The sequence below is a fragment of the Poecilia formosa genome, unplaced genomic scaffold, assembly GCF_000485575.1.
Source record: "Poecilia formosa unplaced genomic scaffold, Poecilia_formosa-5.1.2 Scaffold5, whole genome shotgun sequence".
NCBI lineage: Eukaryota > Metazoa > Chordata > Actinopteri > Cyprinodontiformes > Poeciliidae > Poecilia > Poecilia formosa.
The window spans coordinates 3,924,956-3,947,444 of record NW_006799944.1 but is presented as its reverse complement, the minus strand read 5'-3'; the positions used below and the strand labels follow the sequence as shown (position 1 = coordinate 3,947,444).

At 40.2% G+C, this 22,489-nt stretch overlaps 2 long non-coding RNA genes across 4 annotated transcripts; one reads left to right on the top strand and one right to left on the bottom strand.

Annotated features, from left to right (window-relative positions):
- Positions 1 to 4,886: 4,886 nt before the first annotated feature.
- On the bottom strand, positions 4,887 to 13,442 carry LOC103146250 (uncharacterized). The gene is made up of 2 exons (XR_477105.2): positions 13,327 to 13,442; positions 4,887 to 6,491 (listed from the first exon to the last, which is right to left on the bottom strand). It is a non-coding gene; the product is annotated as an uncharacterized LOC103146250 (long non-coding RNA).
- A 272-nt stretch (positions 13,443 to 13,714) lies between these two features.
- Positions 13,715 to 22,172, top strand: LOC107837638 (uncharacterized). 3 transcript variants are annotated; one of them, XR_001663681.1, is made up of 4 exons: positions 13,722 to 13,743; positions 14,406 to 14,491; positions 15,821 to 16,011; positions 19,518 to 22,172. It is a non-coding gene; the product is annotated as an uncharacterized LOC107837638 (long non-coding RNA). The 3 variants fall into 3 exon arrangements; XR_001663680.1 differs by having other exon boundaries at positions 19,515 to 22,172; XR_001663682.1 differs by lacking the exon at positions 14,406 to 14,491 and having other exon boundaries at positions 13,715 to 13,743; positions 19,515 to 22,172.
- Positions 22,173 to 22,489: the final 317 nt, after the last annotated feature.

Genomic DNA, 22,489 nt, shown 5'->3' with positions numbered 1-22,489 from the left:
GATTAGCAGATAATCTTTGCCGTCTGTGTAAAAAAAAACAAAAAAAACAAAACAAAAAAAACCCACACAAATATTACAATAGTAAAGCTTGGTAAAGCAGTATTTGCATAAACTGATGTGGAAATTTGAGTTGATTAATAATAATCAACATCCATTCTTGGTTTCCTTTCAGCCATTTGCGTCTGCTGGTATATGTGTGACTATTCTTGATCAGGGCTGCAGGCAGCATCAGTATTTCAAAGGAATTACACAACCACTTTCTTGTGCTCTTTGTCTTTCATGCATCAGAGCCTTTTGCTCCCTGCAACATGTGCAGAAACATGAAAGTCAACGCAGAAAAAAAATTAAGAAAAGAAAAAAAAAAGGGCAAAAGCAATGCAAGAGACTGTAAAGGTTGGCGGATGACGATCTGCAGCCTGTTACGGGTTGAAGTGACCTGTTTATCTCCCAGTCTGTGGCGAGACAGAGGAAGAGCAGAGAAGAAGAGAGACCTGGAGCTCTGCTTACATCTGTCCAGTCAGAAGCAACATGCGCTGAAGAGGAGACGGGCGCAGAATGGATTGAAGCTGGTGGACCGTAAATTAAAGTATTGATTTCAGGGTCACAGTCATAGAATGGGGTTTAGAAGTAAATTGAAATGAACATATCAATACATCAAGTATATTGCACCACAAGTACACAAATACACTTCCTCGAATACATTATGAACCATGTTTAGACTAATTGATCGTCGATTAATGGCATTTATCAATGCTGGGATAAAACTCTTCCACATTTTCTTGCGTCAAAGCGTTTTGCTGGTACTTCCTGCGAACTTTTGAGAAGTTGGTAAAACGGGACGCGTGGTTGGAGTCTAGAAAACATGCGGCTGGATTTTATACATATCTAAAAGGAATACAAATGTTTACAAATTTCCTAACATTTTAAAAACTGCATGTGCTTTGTTGTGAACCATCTGCTCTGTGTTTGTCAGACAAAGTAACAATAAAATACATTGAAGATTTGTGGCTGTAAATGTGTGAAAAAGTTGAAGCGGGATCAATTCTTTTGCAGGGTGCCGAATGTAAAAATTGCATGAAAATGTTATGGTGATTGTAGCGAATCACACAACTGAATGCAAGGTTCGAATTGTGATCACAGAGATATTAAACACTGTCTTTTGGAAGCATGCGCCTGGTAATTTTAATAATTTCGGGCTTGCTAACTGTAATAAGGTTTCTTTTCACCTACGCCGCATCTAAAATTATACAGGCAGGTCATCAACGGTAATTTGTCATTCATTATGAGCTCTTTTTCAGAAGTAATTTCACTGCACAAATTTGAGAACGAGAGACTTTGATAAACAGCGTGAGCAGCTAATCGGAGTCAGTATTTCAAACGCGAAAATTCATCTCATCTGCATAATAAAAGAATAAAGAGCACACCATAAAGTGAACACTCAGGAAAGGTTAAAGTACTTCCAATTTATGGGTCAGAGGGAGACGCTTTAGTGGGAAGAGGGAGTGAAATTACTCGGCTGGGAGACCAACAGAATCTCAGTGTAAAGACATGGCAGCCAATTAAGAGAAAGGTCAAACTATAAAAGAGGAAGCGGCAACAGGGAGGCTTTGCACACAGCCTTACTTTTCAACTATCCCTGCACAATATATCTTCTGCTCACAGTGCATTGTTTATAATGACAGCGTGCTTTATGGATACAGTTGCTACACCATTAGAAAGTCTGTGGCTGTGTTTGAAATTAAGCTCTTCGGAAACCTTGTTCTTGTCAAAAATTTGATTGATTTATTGAGGATTTTTACTAAATAGTCACAGGTACAGTGTCACTTTAGCACCAACGATTATCATCTCTTTTAAATGCGTATAACCTTAAGTTTCTTTTCTGTTTTCTTTGACACAGGTCATATGAGGATATCTGGAAGATGAATACGCGCCATGCGGGATGTTTCGAATGATCCGAGATGACATTTTCTAATTTAGAAAAGAAACGGTTAAATAATAAAAATGTGTCCCGTATGAAGCTTCACAGATGAAGTCCTCACGTATTTAAAGTCATATTTTTCCAGATGTCCTTGCCTTGAAGCTTAAAAATATGTCAATCTCTGCTTGACCGAACACATCCACTGTTTAGACATTTTTTTTTTTAAAAGCAACATTCTAGACTTAATCACGTTATTCTGGAAATAGTCATAATTGGGCTACAGTACAGAGCAAGGAGCTGGAGCTGTACAGAAAGAAAATCTTTTAAATATGTTCAAATAAAATCTAACCATGCCTAAAACTCAAAAGTGAACATCTTCTCAAGATGTTTTTGACGTTTCCTAGAAGAGAAGTCTAAATTTAGAGTTATTTTATTCATGGATGTTGACATCCAAACAAGGAAAAGCAGAATGAGCCAGGCAAAAATTCATGACTTCTAAATTATTAACACATCATCTTTACAATGTGAAATAAATATTGAAATGCTTCAATGTGCTGAAATTATCCATTAATTTATAAATGTGTGCCAGTCAATCTTTTGTCCGTAAGGCAGAAGTTTTAATTAGAACAGCATGCCGAACAACTGAGATTTAACCGAGTCTGGTTATCTGCACAGCCTGCGCAGATCGAATGTTTAACAACACCTTAGATTAAAACTTATACGACTGGAAAAAGTTATCTCTTACTAATGTTGAACTTGTGTATGTCGGGAAAACACAGAGTACTCAATTTTCATCGCTCAAGCCCCAACTCAAAAATAAACTTGAGGAAAAGAAAATTCTGGGGAGAAAAAAAAAAAAAAAAAGCTTCACCTAATTCATGATTATTCATTTAAGTCTTCCTTTATGCCACCTTCTATACAGTGAAACATTGACACCTCGCCCTGTCCTCACCTTCCACCTGCCTCTGAGCAGCTGGCCTGGCTCATGGGCATGAAAGCGTGGTAAGAGAAATGACATGTGTAATGGGAAGTGGCATAACAATTAGGGGGCTTATGCGATGCTGGTGTGCTTGTTGTGCTGTGGCAGTCGGCTACAAACCCGTGCGACTCTGCAGGCCCTTAACGTACAAATATAAACTCGCGACAAGTCAGAATTTAGGCTGTTTTATCTACACCTCTGAGGTAAAACTCTCCAACATCCGCGAAAACTCGCAGTCTTTTGATACTAGCGGATCGATGTCAGTTACTGTCAGACTTGCTACAAGAAAAGACGAGACAATGATGGGCTTAGATGGGCGTAGAAGAAGGTGGCAGGAGGGAAGGGACTCATCGGGGTTGTTAAGGTAAGAAAAGGTAGGGCAGAAATATCTGAGGTTTCCTTTTCCTTGCAGGTGTAACGCCACTCTGAGGCTCTTTGACCTCTGCAAACTTCTTTCTTTTCCCGACTTCAAATATCCAGAGAGGTGACAGCACTCTGTCACCGCTCTGCTCTTTCCCTGAGGAGCATCTTTGCCTCATCTCTAAACCAATCAAGGTGCACCTACCTGTCTGGTCCTTCTGTCTGTTTACTCCACCTCCATTTTAATAACAGCCTTTGCTGCTGACATCATTGGAAACAATGTTTTTTTGTTGTTGTTTTTTTTTTTTCCGGCATAGTTGTGACAAGTCAAATGTTACAAAGAAGGTCCTGGATTTATTTTATTTTTTTTGCTCCATACTTGCAACTTTACTTGTAAGTCTTTTGCAGTTTCAGTCAGAAACTTTAAAAAGGTCTTTGCTCACAGCCAGAAACTTCATTCCGTCCACCCATCGCCTATCCCCGCTTGTACCAAGAAGTACATATTTTTTGGTCTATATCTAAATAGTTTTGCATAATAAGATCCAAAGATGGGAGTTTATGGCTAAAGGATTCATGAAGTTCCTCATGGGTTGAACTCAAACAGCAAAACGCCAACTTTAATTACATTTGAACCTTTTTAATCAAGATTGTTTTACTCAGCTTGTGTTGCTGATGGGATAGTCTTCATCTTTAGCTATTCCTGTGTTCTGTTCGGTTTCCTCAGTACCATCTTATATCATGTACAAAGTTTTGGGTCAGTTAGTAAATTTCCCCACACAGCTGTCGGGTTTGCATTATCGCCTCCCCAGAATGTAAATACTCCTTTATTCTTGTCAGATCCTCCTGTTCCTTATCCCAAATTTCAGCCCATCTTCTCAGTCGCTAAACCTGTTGCTCATTTATGCTCTTCAGTTTGTGCTCTCCACTTTGCAGCTTTACTGCAGATATTTTTGCAGTAAAGCTGCAAAGCGTAACCTAAAGAAAACAGGTTACACTTTTACAAACTTCTATTTCATTCTGACTAATGTACATTGGAGTTTTTTTCTATCATTGTTTCTGTCATGTCCCAATGTTCTTTCTTCAAAAACATAGGGAATACATACGTTATCATCTAATATTTTTTCTACATTGATTTTGATGCTAATCCGTTTTAATTATGCGTAGGTTACACAGCTGAGACTTGAGACTGGTCCTTGGAAGCTTCCAAGCTTCTCCACACGCTAAAATGAGTGATATTCATAGACACTTGCACACCGAAAAACCCGGTGGTGGGCAGCAGACATCAAGAACAGAAGCTCTCTTTTGTGGAATGTAATATGCAAGACAAACATCCAGCTTAGCATTTTTTAGCCCATGCTGGCGTACTTTGGGCAGAGTACAGACGTCAACGGTTTAGCCAGAAGATGAAATTGATGTCAGGGGAGGATAAAAATGAACTGACCTTAAGAGAGGGAGGATAGACAGCACAAAGCTTTCTTGCCTCATCTACATTTAGAAGCTCTTCTGGGGGACTGCCTAAATCAACCCGTTACCCTTAATTATCTCCAAGGAAAACTGTGATCCACCCCAACCTTTTAATATGAATCCCGCAAGCTGACATCTGACTAAACAAATAGACCACACAGTCACTCACTTCAATGCTTTATTTTTTTTTTCCCCATATATTAATGTTGGCCAGGAGCCTCGTTCAAAATAAATCCATAGTAGCCTGAGCTGACCTGGTGCAATACTTTAGAAAATTTGTTTGTTTTTTTTCTTGAGGAGTGGAAGGGTGGTAGGTTGACTTAGTCGTTCTGTCAGTCTCATTTTACAATGATAATTTATATTAAGAAGTGTAAATAATCCATCGGAAAAATATGCTCATATACAGTTTGAACAAGGCCAGAATCAGTGGATTACTGGTGCAAAAAAATCACAAACGTTGAGTGAAAATCTTTCAGGGTTATGCCCTGCGGTAGCTCTGTGATCCTATGAAAAGCTCACTAGTGAGGTGAATGTCGAGGTTTCCCTGCTGGACTACGCATGGGGGTCTCGGAATAGCTAAAGATGATGGATGGACGGATGGCAGTAACTTCTAAATGCTTAACATATTTATAAAGTTCTCCAGATGCATCTAGCGGGTCCATACTGATCCCTGTGTCACACTCAAACGGATCTGCTATTTGTCTTCCAGCTGAACACCATAAACATTTGATGTAAAGCCACACCAACTATGACGGCGATAAATCCGAAAGGCAAAGCAGCTAAAGATGGACTTGCTTGATTAAAGGTTGTATGTCACTTCTGCTTGCACTCAATAGCCGTATCATCTATTCAAGTTAGGACTGCAGAATACGAGGATGTTGCTGACAGCGGAGCAGAATGGGAGTTCATGCTACAAAGGCCTCACTCTAGGGGGCTGCAGTTCTGGCAGCAGTATGTGTTTACATTGTAATTAGGACTTAATTGTCCTAATTAGAATCCCCAAACCCTGATTACTCAGAGTCCTTACAACCTGCTGAGCCAAACGTCCCGACTCCGATGCACTCTTCAGCTCAGAGACTGTGCATAAGGTCTGCTCCGAGAGCATGGTGTAATGCCGATATGATTTCATAAACTCTCTAATGACTGGGAAGCATTTTCTCAAACCAACCCAGGACGCTGGTTGGGAAAGAAAAAAAGAGGACTTTCTTGGGAAAAAAAAAAAGATGGCTTTATGCTGGAAGTATTTTTGCGATGGGGGGGAAATGTACATATGGCAAACCTTTGGTCAAATCGGTTTTACGACTCTTTCATTGAAAATAGTTACATTTTTCCACCATCAAATTTTCTTCCAGTCCGTGTCCCTTTCTCTCTTTGTAGTGTCTTCCTCCTCACTGTCCTCTTAGAAATCAGAGGGCATCTGTTCTGGGTGGCTGTGTGCAACAAGTGGAACATAAACACACCTGTCTCTCTCCCCCTTTTCTACCTGCTCACAAAGGGATGCTGAGCAGAAGGGCCCCATCAGTGGTCCGTCTGAGACCTGTAACCAACACTGCCAAGCCCGGCTCCCAGTAGAGCGCTGGGCTAAAACTCCAAACGGTGTGTGGAGAGACGTGGGGGGGGGGCGCAGGTTGGCTGGCTGCAGCTGTGCTGGAAGACATCATGCGGCATATCAAACCGCAGCCAGCTCCCCTGGGGTTCCGCATGGCTGGACGGGCCTCACGCTCTGGGACCCGCAGGGAGGCATCGATCCACAGCCGGCATGAGGCGCTTCTTCACGTCAATGAGGGCAAGGAGGAAAAAAAAAAGCTTATTGTCATGTATGCTTTTAAAACTTTTATGCATATTTATAAAGAGTATTCATCAAATTTCCTGTTCATTATACTTAATATTGTGACATTTTTTAAAATTGAAGATAGCTACTAATCACAAATTAGTCACATAGCCTTGTGTGTGTCTCCAAAAACAGAAATCTTTGATTTATTTTTTTATTTTTTTCCCCCAATGTATATGGTAATAATTCATATATCTTATCACATTTTACTGATGCCCACTCTCAGTTCTTCTAGGCATGAATGGTTGCAGATTTTCCTGCAGGACTGGCTTCAACTTTTGGAATACATTAACCGAAAAGATATACGCTACATGTGAAAACCGAAACGGGGGAAATATTTTTATTGCAGGATTAATTGCCGGGAAAAACTAAAGGGAAATAAGTGGAAAAAGGCAATACACGAGGACAGGTTTCTTGAAAATTATGCATCAAAATGTACTTTTAGATCCAGCACTAAAACTGAAAACATTTTTGTAAAGAGAAATAGAAATCTCAGTTTTCTCAGCATTGACATCCATCCATCTGCTGTGGTGAGGAGAAAGGCAAAGGAAATCCTAAACACCTGAACAATGTGGAAAGCCTTTAATTCTCAAGTCATTCTGTACTAAGTGGAAGCAAGCTGCAAAAACAAAAAGGTAAAGGGAAAAACAGTCCGCATATAAATCACCTTCTTTTATTTATATGTTCTTTTGTTCCATTTTATCCTGTCAAGCTTAAATTGCTCTAAGAACTGTGTAGCCATGAAAATACATTAAAAACCAAAATATTATACCTCCCTCTCATGAAATCACACATGAAGAAAATTATTGACAGATGTCAGTCTGAAAAGGGTTAAAAAGGCATTTTTAACCCTTACAATATGAGAGACATTATCCACAAATGTAGCAAACATGGACGAGTGGTACCCTTTCCTGGCTAATAAAATAAAAATATAAATAAATAAAAAAGAGAGAGAGCATCAAAGACTCATTCAGAAGTAAAAAAAAAAAAACCCAGAACAACATCTGAAGCATTCCAGTCCGGCTTGTCTCAGTTTAGGTCAGTGTTCATGATCCAACAACAGGAAAAAGACTGGCATAAAAAAAAACATTGAATCTGTGGGAGAGTTCCAACGGAAAAGCTACAGCCAAATCACAAAGAACATGCAGGTCTGTTTCACATTTACCAACTAAAACCTTGATGCTTTCCAAGTGTTTGGGGTAAATGTGCCGAGGACTAATGACGTAAAAATGGAAGCATTCGTAACGTGCGCATCCTGTAACATCTGGGGTAAAACTGATGCTGAATTTCAGAAAGAGAACATCATACCAGTGAAACATGACGAAGGATGTTTAGTATCTAAACAACTTTTAGTAATTGATGGAACTATGAACTCTAGTATCTGCTAGATGGAGCTGATGGAGAATATCCTATTAAACAAATTGAGTCAAATGTTAGCAGAGGTAGAGCTTATTTTTCAAGCTGGCCTGTTACCCGTACTACTCAGTGGATTTATTTGAACTTTTTGCCGTTTTCATCAGTATTTTTTTTTTTTTTTACAAGCACCAACACAAACATTGGGAGAAAAATCAAAAATGCCACAACAGAGACAAACTTTTCTGCTACAAAACCATATATTGATCTATTAAAAAAAATGACATTGTGTATTTTTAATCCAAAAGTAGAAAAACACACAAACACCCTCTTGGTGTGTGATCTCTGCTGAGCCCTCACTCCTCACTCACGTCATGTAATGAACCAAGTCCTCTCACTAATGAGGCTGGCAAAGGACTCCAGGGTCAAGTTTTCTGTCTCTCAATTACACACACACACACGTGCACACACATATATATACACTCGCTGCTCAGACTCACTTTTGAAGAACCAGCTGCAGAATTTTACAAGCTCTTACTTAATTATAAAGGTCGGGTCAGAATCTCTTATTATAGAGTTCATTTTGGAACCCAGAGATGACACCAGATGACGAGTGTCCTCTTTTTTTTTTTTAATGGAGAAATGACACTCCTGCGTGACCTCAAGAGAATTCATTTGCTTTGTGAAGCATTTCCCTTGAACAAAATTGTGATGTGTGTTATTGTGAACTAAAGGGCTTAGAGACATATCAATAACTCGTGTTTGGAATTAATTCCCAGGCATATAATACATAATATCAGGGCATTTATTTGTTATTATTGTTGTTAGCTGCTAGTCGGCATTTGCTCGGCTTGTGTCGTCAAACGGCTCACGCTGTGCAGCCTCTGTGATGCATTATGTGGCGGTTTATATAGACAACCAGACAGCACAGGCGGGAGGTGGGGGGGGGATCCACTGTCATCAAAAGAGTGCTGGTAGTTCTGAAGAGGATTATGCTGAATGTAAGGCGAATTAAAATACAGATTTGAGTCAGAGGTAGACAGAGGCATCTTGTCACTCTACACCTAAAGTCATCCTTCACCGAGTGGCATTCACAATCACAAGAAAATAATACCTACATGCACGCACGCGCGCGCACGCACACACACACACACGAGCACAAAATCAGATTCTCCATCTCTGCAGGTGCTGTCATGGGCCCACTCTTCAGCCTCCCATCTTTTCCCCGGCTCTCCTCTCTTTCCTTTGTTCCCAGACTGCACACCGTCATGTCCAGGTCTTGCCTCTGGGGAGCTCAGCCTGGCAGGAGGCTTGTTTTCAGAGCTTTGCTCTTTTCTTCCTCTCCCACTCTTCTCCTCTCTCCTTCCTGGGTTCTTCGTTTGTACTGGTGCTGGCTAATTACCGGCGCATTCTCCCCCCCTGCCAACAGCGTGCTGCTGCTGCTGCTGTCGAGCTCACCGCTCCTCCTTCCTCCCACCCCCACCTCCAGTCGTATGTTTCTCTCTTCTTCCCCCCGCTAGGAGTGAGTTGGGGAAGGAGGTGGATGGAAGGGCCGGGGTACAGATGTGTATTAATGAAGCGGTGAAGGGCAGGGGGTGACTCACAGAGAGAGGTGGGGGGGGGGGAGAAAAAGAAGCAAGAGGCTATTTGCATGCAGAGACAACGAGTTTCACCTCTGCTACAATCCTCCGTCTCTGCCTGCTCCTCTCCCTCCAAATCCTCCCCCCCATTATCCCGCATTCTCTCACTTTTCCAGCTACCCTTCTCTCTCCTCTACCTTCTTGCCTCTCTCCTTTGCTCTCCGGCTTGCTGCCACTGCTGATTTGAATAATTCAGCACAAGCCGGTATTCTCCAGGGCCCCATTGTCTGTGCGTGGCAGGAGAATGAGAAGGAGAGAGATAAGGAAAGAAAGGGAGAAAATAGAGAAAAAGGAGCATTGCAGGGCAGTGTGTCTGCGTGTGTGTGTGTGTGTGTGTGTGTGTGTGTGTGTGTAAATGGCAGAGAGAGAGAGGCGGGGGGGGAGAGGGAGGTCCATCCTGCCTTCTTTTACCTAGTAGTGGCGTAAATCAGCACTAATGAGGCAGAGGAGGAATACCTCGGTTTGCAACAGACTACAGACCGCTTTCCTGAGCAAGCACTCCAAAGCACACAGGTAGATGCTCGTTTAAGCAGTCTGCACACACACAACACCTTTATAACCTTCAGTGCTCTGCTGTGTTTTGGTTATTGACTTGTTGCTAACCCTCAGTCTCCTGTGCTTGCCACTCGCTGCATGTTCAATGTCATTCTGGAGGTGGGAGAACATTTGTAGAGAAAAGCTGGTAGGACAATTCACTGTGCCAGTTTAAGTGAACACATTTGGATGAATTTGCATTAAAAATAAAGATCTCATGCAAATATCTGACAATTCAGGAAGTCGTCTGGCTTTAGGGATTGGTAGATTGCTAAAAACAGAATAAAAACACATTCCTGGAGTGCACTGGACACTCTGACACATTTATACCACGCATCTGATAGATCAACACAAAGCAGCGGATCATTGTGAACGAGAAGGACATCAATTTATAAGACATTTGAAAATAATTGACAAAATTCTGAAAACTGTTGAATTCAGACTCATTATTTCTGCTGCCCGTAAATAATATGCAGTGCAATTAATTGTCTTCAGATTATAAGTGTGTGTAGATTAATCTCAGTAAGAAGGCAGCTTTTCTGTGAAGACCTCAGAGATTTTGTTGGAGAACATTAAAGAACAAAAAAAGAAGACCAAGAACAGATCAGAAATAAAGCACAAACGTTGCGGAGACAGCCCAGCAATCAAATATCGAAAAAATATGGCGACTGCAAACTATTAAGGCATCGCCGTCCATCTAAACTGAGAGGCCATGGAGGGAGGGCATTAATCAGAGAGAAGCCACTAGGACCGTGGTAACTTTGGAGGAACTGCAGAGATGCCGAGTTCAGACGGAACAATCTGTTGACAGGATAACTATTTGTTGTGCCCTCCACAAATCTGCTCTTCTTGGAATGGTTGGGAATAGAAGCCATTGCTGAAGGAAAGCAATAACAAATCCAATTTGCAAGTTTGCACAAGTCATTGTGCGGGCACGGCAAACATGTCTAAGAGGTGAGTTGGTCAGATGAGACAAGACAAAACAAGGTGTGTTGGCGAAAACTAAAACCTGACATCAACTCAAGTCTCAAACTGCATTCCTCCAGAGCCAGAGTCCTGCAACTTTTAGGTGCATTCCTTGTCCGACACACTTGAAATAAATGGTGAAACTGCCTCTGTAGCATCCAGTCAAGCTTTAAAGAGCTAAGCTAATGTGCTAATGTTGGAGTCAGGTGTACTGAAGCAGAGAGACAAAAGTCAGGATTGGAGCTTGAGACCACTGTGTTAGAGGATCCAAATCATTTAAGGCTGAGGACAGTTTAGATTAAAACGTGTTAGAATTTTCTATCAATCAATCAAAATTTATTTTCATAGCACTTAACCAAACTACTTTCCATTAGAGTAATAAAAATACAGACTATAAAAAAAACATAAAAACATTGCAGTACTATGGTTGATAAATTATTGAATTGTGCAGTTACAGTAAATAAAAACAAAGGATTTTGACACCAAAATCCAGACTTAAATCCAGTCAATAATTTGTGAAAAGACTAGAAAAGAATAACACTTTTCATCCAGTCTGCCTGAGCTAGCTTGAGTTATTCAGTAAAGAAGGATGAGGGAAGGTATTCAGAGGTGGAAATCTGGCAGTGATATTCCCAAAAATATGTGCAGCTGTAAATGACGCAAAACGTGGTTCTAGAAAGACCAATAGACACGAATATATTTTTTTAAGGTTCTGTACATACAACTTATCCAGACTTATCCAAAAGTCACCTAGAACGTGGGACAATTCTCTCCTTTGGCTATTAATAATTAACAATTTGGTTGGAGGACAATCACTAACTGTGTTATATCTAAACTTTACTTTCTTATACTATGAACTTCCATTGCCGGTTTTTATGTCAACATTTACTATAAATATCAAACCATAAATATTCTCTCTTATTTTTTTGTCCGTTTTTGGATTTTCTAACTTTATTTCAAACTCCACACATCTAACTTCCCCAAAAGCCAGCTCCAATAAACTCAGCTTCACCTGGTACACCGGCACCCACCCAGCAACTCCTATGTCAGAGGGGTCCCCGAACCTGTCCAGTCCGTGAGAACATCCCCACATGACAAGTACCACACAATGCAAACGTCAGGAAAAGCTCCAGAGATTTAAGAACATACCGCAGCATCCTCAACCCTGCTGGTGATTTGTTCCCATAAGAAAATATGTCAGTAATAGCTACACCTTCATGAATATGGACCAATCTGGAGGCTTTGTACTGTCTGCACAGCGACTTCAGTCAAGTGCCTCTCTCTTAGGAGATGACACGCTAGCCCGTCTGATGTTGGGTTTTTAGAAAGACATATAATGTCTCGACATCAAAGGAATGACGCAAATGTTGTGAAAGGGCTTTCTTTTGTGAGGCTTGTGAACCTCCTGTCAGGCATGGGTAAAATGTGCCTTTTAAAATGTTTGGGAGTGTAGATACGAAAAACAAAGTATTGCATCTTTTTCTATCACACTTTAAGCTCTTCGTGGCTTCTGTGCAAGAACTAAAATCCAATAAAGAAGAAAGACAATGATCCTGGAAGAGGCGCAATCACAAGATTTTATGTAGAGGTGGAATTTACTGGGTGCATCTTAAAACTGCAGTGATGCAATCTGAGGAAAAACATTGGGTTATTTGTATGAAATAAGAAGCCAACAAATTTGTAGTTAGGCTCAGTTAAGTAGCCAATCAGAAAAGCAGTGCAACATCATTGTAATTTCCCTGTTTCCGGATAATCTCGGTATCTTTCTTTATCTGTTGTTTTTCACTTCCAGACAGTTCAGAAGCAACCAGGAAAGGAGTGGGATTTTGACTCATGTTGGAGGAATTCTGTTTAATAAATTCAGTGCAGGTGGAGGACCTTTTTATGCTTAAAAGTTCATCAGGATTTTGTTTCTTAAGTTTGGGGGACGTAACGTTGACAGACTAAAGAGAAGGGCAAGTGAGTTCTTGTAAAGCAAAACTATGCACCCCTGGATTTACTTAAACAAATATCTAAGGCCTTCCGACTTGAATGTCCTTGCAGTGACATCAGCTAGTAACTAACTACTCAATTCTAGCAGATGCAATAAGCAAGTAAGCAGGTCCTTAATCCTAAAAAAACAAAAGCAATATAAGAAAACATATCAGAAGAGAGAGCTTGGCCTAGTAGTCAAAACAGATTTTCAGAATGTAACGGAGGAACCGTAACTAGCTGGTACGTAGTCAGTAAAGTCCGTGTTGACATACAAGCACACAAACAGATGAAAAACCCAACAACTTACTTTTTGGTTTCAGCTCAAACTGGCGTGGTTCGTCGTGGTGCTCACACGGTGTTCCTGCCTCAGTTGTCATATCCATCCTAGCTCGTAATTTTCAGTGGCAAACATTTTCCCGGTTCAAATTTGTAAACAAAGCTATTTCCGGTCTAAAGCGCGTCTGGAAGGAGTCGCATGACGGCGTAATGACGTCATCAGGACGTATTAAGCGTTTTTCTATTAAATTGAGTATTGTATTTTTGGTCACTAGTTTATTTATTTTTAGGTTTTTTTCTCAGTGTTATTATTTTCTTTTGTACACTTTAATAAGAGTTTACTGGGGTAATTTTTTGTTGTTGTTTCGTATTCCTGTGGGCGGAGCCTGTGTGGCTGCACCACAGGCAGGTCACGTTGAAGGTGATGGACTTTTGAGCTGTGAAGAAGGTACTGCTGTTTTTGTCTGTTTTTAATTTGCCTGGAAGGCTATTGTAAATATGCTACACAGCTTCTTCTTCTTCTTTTTTTTTCTTCTTTTTACCAGAAGATAAGCACAATAAACACCATCTGAAGTGAACTTGCAGCATAGGCCTACTATTTGTTTGTCCAAGTCGTAACAGAGCCCCGCTACACAGAACAATTATTTCTTTAGTGTGGTATGTTCGACCTGAAGGAAAAGTGCTTAAAAACATTGATGTAAAATGTTTCTTTGTTATTGGAACTAATAACATTTGCTCAACATTTAGTCTAAAGCAAATTGTTAAACAAACTCATAATAAGGGCTCTTCCACACTCACTTTACAAGGAGAGCTCAAGCTAATAGAGCTAAACACTCGTCTTTTTAAGAAAGTAATTTGTATGTGCAAAACTTGAACAAGGTTAAAATCTAGAGTAACAGAAAGATGAGTGCAGATTTACCCAGCTCCAGAGTGATGCTCAACAGGGTATAAAGAGGAGGTGAAGGGGTGAATACACTTTATAGGCCTGTGGGGGTAGCATTATTGTTCAGTTGTTTATGGACAGTATGATGATATGGTATTACCTCAGTTGGTTAGGGCCAATACTGTGGTCTGCACAGTGGGATAGATGTTTGCACTGTTGTCTTGCAGGAGGAAAGACCTGGCTGGTATTCCAATCCAAGGCGACCATTAAAAAGCAATGGCTAAATCTGTCGACGCAGAATTAAGACATGGAGGTACTTCAGATGATACGGGGGCAGTAGTATGAGATGGAGTTGGTCAAAGGATGTAATTTGTTGTTACTTTCGGGACGTGTTGGAGACTCTTTGTGGTTCAAAGTACAACACTTTTGTAAGAAGACCTTTGAAACAACTCAGGAAGGATATCAATTACTGCTCATGCCGCACTAACTGTGTGCATCACTCAAAGTTAAATGTTGTCCAATAAAATATTAGAGCTGTGATTCTCACTACCTTTTGCCTGTATTAATAGTGTGGTAATTCAGCATGTGTCGCTGGAGTGCTGGGATAGCTCTGTGGATAATATTAGTACTCATCACGACAAAGACGGAAACAAAGAATGAAAGACAGAAATTTGAGAAAGAAAGAAAACCATTTGAGAAAGGTAGAAACAGAGAAAGACAAGAATAGAAATCTAGCATCTGTCATGCAGCTGGGAGTATTTCTAAGGGACGCCAGGAGAAAAAATGGAATTAAACACATCATGGGAGAGAAGGAGGGGGGCCGCTCGGAGAAAGCTGGGGAGGGGAGACGAACACAGGATCCAACATGGCTGGACTGGATTAAAATGGCTGGAGTTAAGGAACACTTTCTGTTTACACAGCCATAATGGCCTGTTTGAACTTTCCTGTCAGACAGGACTCATTTTGCTGCCATGATTAACTTTGGTTCTTAACCAGACTTGCATGCTGACCTTTTCACGCTAAGCCTCTTTTTATGACGACGACGTAGGCAATTTGCACCTTGAATAAAGTTTTATCAAGCGCTAAATTTACAGCATTTCAGAATCCGTACAAACGAGACGTGTCGTTGATGACTGCAAACCCCTCTGCCTGAAAACAGCTGCAAGTGGCAGCAAAAAATAGGACCACACACACCAGTGACGCGCGGTGGAGTGAAACCCCGGCACCGAGCCTCGGCTGAGCCTCACTCCCGCCGACCCTGACGGTAATCAGGAGGAGAAGTGAGTGCTGAGGAAGTGTCAACAGAAACAAACCCAGGGCTTCGTTTGGGCCGGATTGAACTGATAGCTCATTGTTGGTGACATAATTTAGATGAATGGTGGGTGGAATCCATCAGTGGAGTATGGCTGGTGAGGGCGAGGAAACGAGGAGGGGTGCGACCCGCTCTGTGTGTGCCTGCCAGTGTAGGTATCCTGTTACCCTACACCTGTTAACAACGCCAATTCGCTTGTATAAACAGTAAAGTGATCCTTTTATCGAAGCCAGGGGGGCAGAGAAGAGACAAAAAACGAGTGTAGAGGAAAGAGGATAGAAAAGATGAAGCAGGGAGGATTAAAGAAATGTTTTCTTGTTTGATTTTAAGAAAGACAAGCAGCTCTGGACATGATGGATGAACCCGAGGTCTGGAGAGACAAGTCATGGACAGATGACTCAGATACACACTCCAGTACCGAAAGTGAAGCTTCTAGACTAAAGCAACAGGGACATCTAGTGGCGAAACATCTCACTGCACCCCAACTCCGAGCTCCAGCTGAAGGCCAAACCTTTACTCTTGTAAGTCAGTCATAGTTACCATGATTATTTCTATTTAATAAATGACAGAATAACAAGTGATAGATTTTGTAAAGACGTTCTTATTACTTTCTTATACTCAGAGGATTAGATACATTAGGGTTACAGTGAATTTAATCAATTTGGGAAAGCCCATATACTGAAGCTATCGCTTTGTGAGCTTCTGATAGGTTCATCATTTAGGTTTGATAGAGACAGACCGGTGGATGTGTTTTAAGGCAACACATCACACATAAGGAGAATTGTGAACCTCCACAAGTTTGGTGTGTTCATTTTTCGGATGCTTGACGACTCCATGTTGATCTGCTCAAACGTGTGCGTATGTAAACAGCATGAGAATGTGCAGCCGTCGTACTGTCCAGGAAGAAGACTGGTTCTGAGTCCAAGAGATGGATGTGTGAATCAAGTGAAGACCTAGTGAAGTTACTGATTGAGGTTGGAAGAGTGAGAGTGTTAATAATCCAAAGTGAAACGACTTCTGCATCAACAAAGACTGACTTATGAGCAGAGCTGAAAAAGATGTGTGAGAGAGCAAAGCAGTCTGCAAACCAGGCTCAGTTACAGTCAGGAAAAATGAGCCAAAATTCCAGCAAATTGTGGTGCAAATCTAAACCACTTAAGGTAATTCCAAGTTAGGGTTGATATGTGATTAAATGCTTTAGATGTGGACAAGACAGAGTTTAAAAAAAAAAATCCCTAATTTTATTTTAAATCATTTTTAGTTGAAAAGTAGGCCAACCAGCTTCTCTACAATAGCTATAAAACAAGTGTTAAGTGTTCGGAGGGTAAGGTTGCAATGTTTGTTGACAAGCAAGTCTTTAACTTCATTTTTCTGGGGGGCTCATAGATGAAAAGACGTGTGGGGTTTTAGGATGGCTCTGCACAGCAGAACAAAACATTGTGTAATGATGGATAAGAAAGATATGACCCACTGCATTAGCTGAGCTGTTTATGCTAAATAGAGAGAGAAACACAAAGCGAGCTTGCTAACCAGAGCTTTTACAAGTCTGCAGCACCACCAAACTGAAGGAAGGATTTAAGCAGCAAAATTGTTCTAATATTTGCCTTATGTTTTAAATCTGTGTTCAAGGAATCAGGGAAACTGTTTTCGCTAGCAAACCTTACTGGCCAACTTTTGTTTTGAGCGTTTCAGCGTCAGGGAGCACGATCAGTTTGTCTAATAGTTTTAGTTTTACTGAAACTTGCTCAAGAACTTTTTTTGTATTATTTTTCTGTTTCCACCACGGTAATGACACTGCGCATAGTCCCGTTTTTTTCTCTCCCTGTTCCATTGTACAGAGTCACTTTCTCTAAATGGCAGAAGCGAGGCGCCAACCAGCCATATTTATCCTGAGAGGAGGTTCCTCGTGTCCTCCTTGCCTCTCTGTCTCCCCCTCTCTTCGCCATCACATTGTGTCGGCAGCGTGTCACGTCTGCCTGGCAATTATTATGAAATTAAAGCTATTTTCCACGGCCGCTGTTTGCCCCGTTAATAACCGCACCGAGATAGGCCTCCGTTCATTTAGCATTTTAGTTCAGCTCAATTCCTGTCGCATTAGCAATAGGAGCAAAATCAGAGTGTCACTCAGATATTCTGCTTAATGGTTTGGCAATGGCTTGGCCTTTTTTCCAACCCCTCTCCCTTTCCTTTTTGCCATCCTCCTAACCCTATCTCTCCACCAATTACGCTGTTTAATCTATATGTAGATAATGGTGTCCGGGACCTCCCTGTTGAAATGTCAGGTGTGAAGAGGTCATTAGCTAACTTTTAATTACTGTCCATCACTCAACAGCCAGCGGAGCTGATTGGCTCTCTCAGTCCGCCTGCTTATCTGAACGTTTGGCTGATGTCGCCGAGAAAGAGGAAGACATTTAAGAAGTAGCAGCTCCCTGACTTACTACCGCTATTTCTATTCTATTAACTGAAGTAAGTGTTTAGAAGGAAGACAAAGCAGGAAGGGGAGGAAATAGTGTTAAATAGTTTAATGGTTAAACGGCACGAGGAACAATACAGCGAATAAACACATGGTGTAACAAGAGTAAAAGTAACTATAACCCTAACGTGGAGTAGAGAAATAAACATTGCCTCCCAAAAAAACTGCTGGAATCACATTTTGTGTTACTGCAGTGCAGACAAGAGTTTACATGTTTTGACCTTATTAAGACTGTAGTTGCATTGTTCATAGAGATAAGCTAGATTTTAATCTCTTTCAAATGCTTTACGGGTCTGCAACGAGTTTCCTTGAAACCCCCCCTGGTGCGATGCTAAGCTCTTTATGTGCATTTAAAGACCCTCAACCTTTGACCCAAAGTTTACAGCTCAACTCTTCCAGTCCTGCTCTGTGATATATTTGCTGGGCTGCAACATTATAGAGATGTGATCTCGTGTGTTTGCCAGGCCACAACTCAATGAAGCGTCAGTCAGACTGAACATGTCTGCATGAAACATTCAGTGTTTTCTGTCTGTTTTCTAAAAGACACATTATAGTTATATTTTTTTTGTGGGATTGACGGCTAAGTCACACCATCATTAAATGCAAGGATCTTCTTTATTTTTTATGAAGTAGGCCTAGAAAGTAATAATGATTATTAAATGTACTCACCCCTTGATCCTTTTTTACTTTACAACAAAAAATAAATAAAATTTTAGTGGAGTTAGTGCATTAAATTGGTGCATAACTGTGAAAGGGGAGGAAAATTGTGTTTTTCAAAAGCCTACAAATTAAGAGCTAAAGTCTGACCTGTATTTGCATTCAGTTCCCTTCACTCATTTACCCCAAAATAAATACATTGGCTTCCAGCTGTCATGAGAAAAATACAGTGCAATTCAGTCTCAGTTTAAATACAGCATTCCTTAGAAATCTTTGCATCTGCTTAGAAAACAAAATGCATGAAAAAAAGTCCTGTTTTCAGTTCACCTGCAAGCAATGTGGAGCAAACAGTCAAGAAATATGTGGGAGCAGGTGCTCTGATCTGAGGTGACTGTAGTGGTGGCAGCCTTACGCTGCTCTTCTCGACAATAAACAATGAAGCTGGTCAGATGTGATGGGAAGAAGCATGGAAGTAAATCCAGGAAAATCCACAAAAACATAAAAAAAAACCTTGAGCCTGGGCTGGAGATGGAAATTGATGAGATGCAAAAAGACGTATGCTTTTAAAAATACTTTTGACAACAGCGGCTCTAAACGTGCAGTTAAGAATAGAAAGCCTTTGCACAATAATAACCTGATTCCTGTGCCTTTATTTGAACTTTACAAGCTGAGAAACACTCAGAATCACTCAGACACACACACCAGCACGCGCTTACAGAGAAAACCAATCTGTGTTTGAACTGTCTTTGAGCTGATTTACTATTTAAAACTCAGTGGGGCCAAAGCACCTCTGATTACAGCACCCCTGAGAAAAAAAATACTTCCTAAACTCACGTTTTCTTCTTTTGCTTCCTAGCCATCTTTTACAGCTGATTTTTTGTTGTTGTTTCAAAGTAGAGAGCTGTTTTCTGCAGACATCCACCCAGCTATGGAGGCTCCGGTTTCAGAGGCTCCGGTTTCAGAGAGCTGCTTCTGGATCAGACGCCGTCAGAGATGTAAACAGAACAAGCTCTGCCATCACATTCCTTATTTTAGTAAAGACAGAACAGGGAGACAAAAGTGAAGGATTGGCTGCAATTAAAAGACATTAAAAGAAATTGATTTTTCAGTTTTCTGCTACCAGCCCCCATTGTTTTCCTTCAGCACGGAAACGTCCCTGTGGTATTCATGTCCCAGTAAACCTGAGCGCTGGTGTGTTTGGAGAAATAACCACACACCAGAGGGCGTAGTTTAAGTCGATTATGTTTCTCATTTGAACATGGCTTCCTTTCAACTGGACTTTACGTGATATTTAAGACCTTAACTTAGCCCCAAGACTTCAGTTTGGACTCTGGTCTCTGAGTTTCTGCGGTGAATTACAGCTGACCCATGAAGACCTGGACCCTGCTGCTCCTACCTCTCGAAACCCTCGTCATCTGGAACGCATCGGCGCTCAAGTGAGGGAGGGGCAGAGATCCATTAGTCTGATCCAAACAGAGGAGGAGGCCACCGGGATGAAGCTGCCTTCTGCTCTGTTTTGTTATGATCTACCTTGGCAGTAACAGTTTGATTTCCCGTTGACCGGGAATGCTGTTTTAGATGGAAAAGTTGTGGAAGTAATGTCTGCAGGCAGCATAAGCTGCAGCATCTCAGAACATAATGTTTTGGGATGAGCTGCACCAGCATGTTGCAGAGCTGCTATAGTGATTTTATGCTCCAATATTCCTTGTTTTTCACGATTGACCTGTCGCATAAGCGCCCTCTGCTGGTGCCTTTTAAACTTTATAATGAGCAGCCCTTGCAACGTCAAACTGTTTACAAGTGGGAGTGGTTTACGTGTGAGAATGAAAAGCCTCTTTTGGTTGCAGCGAAAATCTGAATCTGGTCTTTGGAGAATAAACTCCGGGACAGAGAGCATCCAATTTTTAGCGCTGAAAGTTTTTTTTTTTTTCTTCTTCTTCTTTTTGAGTTCAGTTCTAAACTTGCTGATCCACCTAAAAGGGGCTCTTTGCATTTCAATGGAGAGCTGTCGAAATTCTCTATTAGACAATTGATTACCAAATAATGTGATGTCATTGCGCCATTATTACATGAATGTGAATATATCAGCACGAAATCTAACACCTCAATCGATGGAGCAACCTGCACAAAACACAATGCCTGGTGAGATGCTGCCCTCTGCTGGAAACCTGCGTATTTGCATGTAAAAATATGTCCACGATGTAGGCAGAACAGTTAGCACGTTCAAGTTTATTTATTGAGGAACGTGTATTAAAATAATAACAATAATAATAATAATTATCCAATAGCTAATTTCCATTTGTAATCACTCAAACAAAATATGCCTACTAAAATAAACGAAATGAGTCCACAAAACATGAAAACAAGTTTAAAACACTCAACTGATACAAATTCATGCAATTACTGATTCTATTTCTGTCATATAACCACTAAGATAGCAATTGTTAAAAGTGATCATCTTAGAAATTACTGGATAAAAGAAACATACTTTAATTTAATTGTTTTTAATCCTTTCTTATGCAAATGAAACACTGAAAAATAAATGCAATTAGTTTTGTTTTAAAATATATTCATACTATAAACTGGCCTTCAAGTGAATCTGTTTGAAGACGCTAAAATATGTTTTTTAAGAATATTTTTAACTATAAACAGTCCTTGTCTGAAACCTAATAAAGTAAAACATTGCTGTTACAATCCGACATAACATGCAAATAACTGTTAATTGATTAAAGTTGGTGATAAGTAAACATCAGAATTATTTAAGACTCACAGATTGTCTGCAGAAACTGTGATGATATTCAATCTTACAACAGTAATAAAATGATAGGAAGAAGGGAAGAAAGGATGAAAGACAGAACGAAGGAAAGAAAGACAAGAATGGGAGGAACAAAGAAAAATATCTGTTTCAAACCAGATTCAGAAAACTTTCTTTCTGATTTATCATTGGTTATTATTGAAAACCTGACTTGTCTTACATTGTTTCTTTATTTCAACATACCAGAACAGAAACACAACAAAAATGCTTTATTTGTACACAAAACCAACTCTTAACAGAGGAATAGTTCAGACATCAAACAGTGAAGCAATGAAAAGTTCACACATTTCTTACATTCATGATTCTTCCGGCTGATCTGAGAACTATTGAGACATTATTGAATTTTCAAAGTATTTTGGTGGCACCTGGGACAATTTACCATCACTGATTTACAGAATGACTAACATAATCTGGGAAAGAAAAAAAAAACATGTTTACATTGCCAAAACAGTAAAGAAAACTTAGTGCAGCTGACTGTTGAACATATTTCTCAGAAAATGTGTGTTTTAATGACTTTAATGCCTTAAAGACTCAGAAACAATCCAACCTCTTGTTGCAGCAAAGGAGAATCTGATGATTAGAAACAATCCTTTCCATCTCTGTGGCGTCATCTCTCCGCAGCACCATCATTTACCAGCGTTATTAAATATATATAAAATGAATGTCTCCCTTCAAAGGTTCTCACAGGAACACAGAAAAGAAGGTCACTAAAATTTCAAATTCGATGCGGATGCAAACAAAAAAAAAATGCTGAATGTAATGATATAATTTTCAAAGTCGTGGAAAAATATCTTGTCAAGACAGCATTCTTTCTCATAAAGATCAAAACATTTCAAATTAATTATAATGTGACAGTAATTCTTGTTTGCTTAATTGCATAAAAACAATAGTTAGTAGTAAAAAAAAACAAAGAATTAGTAATTCAGAAAAATAACTCGACATGTTTTTTCTATGTAGCAAAACAGTAGATAGGCTAAAACTTCCTATAACTTTTGAGAATAATGATGCAAGTAATTGGATTGAGTTGATCAAGTTATTAGAAAAAAAAAAACAT